Source organism: Alligator sinensis, unplaced genomic scaffold (assembly GCF_000455745.1).
Source record: "Alligator sinensis unplaced genomic scaffold, ASM45574v1 scaffold104_1, whole genome shotgun sequence".
NCBI lineage: Eukaryota > Metazoa > Chordata > Crocodylia > Alligatoridae > Alligator > Alligator sinensis.
In genome coordinates, this window is record NW_005841867.1 from 932,606 (window position 1) to 935,834 (window position 3,229).

Sequence of the window (3,229 nt, forward strand, 5' to 3'; positions counted from 1 at the left end):
GTGGCACCAGTCGCCTATGTTTCACATTCTTCATAAACTCATGTACTAGTGATTTTTTTTGCATGATAAAAGTTTGTTGTGAAAATATATTTGAGACAACATATAAGGCCTTTGGATAGGGTCCATTATGGGTATGTCCAGCTGTGCATGGATGTTTGTTTCCCCAGGGACAACTAGCGGCTGTGCACCTTGCACCTTGCAATGCAGCTACTTGTCCCCAGGGAATGTTGGTGCTATGCTCACTTTGGCATGCAGCAAGTTGCCACAGTTGAGTTAGGGGAGGCTGGAGCCAGCAGCCACTGAGATTATGGCATGCAGAGCCTGTCTAACAGCTGCAGCACATCTCCAAGTGGCCTGGATATCCAGGGGTCAAAAAACCTGAGGAAAAATATCCCAGAACAGCAAATGCTTGGGCAGCATGCCCTTGCAGCATGAAGAACACCAGACTGTGCAGTATGTGACACTGCAAACGTGTTTGCAGTGACACATACCACATGACTGTGCTTGTCTGGATGTGCCCTGTGCAGGCTACAAAAGTCCTGACACAGCTTTAGAACATGAAGTACATGATGACACGAGCCACACTTGGAATTTCAAATGCCAGGAACTTAAACTATGATGTACATACAGTGCATAGGTAAGGCTTGTGGAATATTAAAACAGAATCACACATGGCATTGCTTGCTAGCAGATGACTGGAATCGCAAATGTCCCCTGCTCACCCATCAGAATCCTACTACTATTTTAATTAGCATTCTGTCCTCAATGCCCATTTTAATTAGTGGCTCAGGAAGTTAGTGGTGCAAATATCAGTACAGTACAGTAGTAAGCATGACAATTACTTACAGTTAAATACAGAATATCTTCCAAAAGGAGCACAAATTACTAAATTTTAAAGTCAGAAGCAATTTACTATTTTTGGCTGCTCAACTTTGAAAGCCTTGTTTTCAGAGGGCACATGGTCAGCATTTTCTGGAAATCAGGCTTATCACTATTCAGGCATCGGAAAACTGTGAAGACTTAAAATCATTAATAGTTTTAGAAAATAATAGCCTTTTATGGCATGCGGGTCTCTGTGCAGCATAAATTGGTGTGAACAATTTTGGTCTGTGTGCTTTTTGTGTGCAAGTTAGCAATGAACAAAAGTGTGTATCGTTAAAAAAAAAAGAATCAGTCCTAAGTAACTGACCACAGTTATTGTCAATACTCAGAGTCAGAATAGGGTAAGGATTCCCAGGGTATGCCCTGATCAGGATATAGTTATGACTGTGTGGTGTGCATGAAGTGGAAACTTGGACAAGTAACTAGGGAAGAATATAAGAGCATTGCTTGGGTATGCAGGGATGAGTCAGGAAAACCAAAATGCAATTGGAGTTGCAGCTAGCAAAGGATGTGAAGAGTAACAGGAAGGGTTTTTACAAGTATGTTGGTAGCAAGAAGAGGATCAGGGAAAGTGCGGGTCCCTTACTGAATCAGGGAGGCAACCTTGTGACAGAGGATGCAGAAAAGACTGACATACTCAATGCCTATTTTCCCTCAGTTTTCACAGGCAAGGTCTGTTCCCAGACTACTGCACCAGGCAGCACAGTTTGGAGAGGAGGTGAGCAGCCAACAGTGGCAAAAGAACATGTTAGGGACTATTTACAAAAGCTGGACATATAGTCCATGGGGCTGGATGCAGTACACACAAGGGTGCTGAGGGAGTTGGCTGATGTGATTGCAGAGCTATTTGCCATCATCTTTGAAAACTCGTGGTGATTGGGAGAGGTCCTAGATGATTGGAGAAGGATTCACAAGACCATTTATCTGACCACTCTGACTCACCAAAGTTACAAAGTAACTCCTCCTCCACTTTATAAAGTGCCACAGGAAAGACCAGGGCACTGCCAATGACTTGCCACTGCACTGACAGGGATTTGTTTGGTTACTATGATCCTATGATGAGAAGCAGGCCACACACTGCACAGAAATGGAAGACTTCCCATGTGCCTTGATAGTTTGACCTGGGGGAAAAAATTCCTTCCTCACCTCAGTTCTAGTGATCTGTTTGAGCCTGAGTACATGGCCAAGACTCTCCAGAAATGTGCCTGAGAAACACTTAAATGTCACCAGGAGCACCAGCATACATACGCAAGACTCTCCAGGAAGGTGCCTGAGAAATACCTAAGTGTCACCATGAGCACCAGCACCACCAGTCAAATTCCTGTTTCTCATTTTGTGACCAATCTTTAGTGTTTCAGACAAAGTGAAGCAAACAAAGAAACCAGAAGCCAAATAAAAGAGTTTAGGAGGATACAAATCCTTCCTTGCCTCTGCAGTCAACCAAGGCTCATATTTGTGAGAGCCCGGCAGGACAAATTATGCTGAGAGGAAATCAGCATGGGTTCGTAGCAGGCAGATCGTGCCTGACTAATCTAGTCTCTTTTTATGACCAGGTTACGAAATGCCTGGACACGGGAGGAGGGGTAAATGTCGTATACTTAGACTTCAGGAAGGCCTTCGATACGGTATCCCACCCCATACTGGTAAACAAGTTAAGAGGGTGTGACTTGGATGACTACACAGTCTGGTGGGTGGCGAATTGGCTAGAGGGTCGCACCCAGAGAGTCGTGGTGGATGGGTCGGCTTCAACCTGGAAGGGTGTGGGCAGTGGGGTCCCACAGGGCTCGGTCCTTGGACCGATACTCTTCAATGTCTTCATCAGCGACTTGGACGAGGGAGTGAAAAGTACTCTGTCCAAGTTTGCAGATGACACAAAGCTATGGGGAGAAGTGGACACGCTGGAAGGCAGGGAACAGCTGCAAGCAGACCTGGACAGGTTGGACAAGTGGGCAGAAAACAACAGAATGCAGTTCAACAAGGAGAAATGCAAAGTGCTGCACCTAGGGAGGAAAAATGTCCGGCATACCTACAGCCTAGGAAATGACCTGCTGGGTGGCACGGAAGTGGAAAGGGATCTTGGAGTCCTAGCGGACTCCAAGATGAACATGAGTCGGCAGTGTGACGAAGCCATCAGAAAAGCCAATGGCACTTTATCGTGCATCAGCAGATGCATGACGAATAGATCCAAGGAGGTGATACTTCCCCTCTATCGGGCGCTGGTCAGACCGCAGTTGGAGTACTGCGTACACTTTTGGGCGCTGAACTTCAAGAGGGATGTGGATAACCTGGAGAGGGTCCAGAGAAGGGCCACTCATATGGTTAAGGGCCTGCAGACCAAGCCCTACAA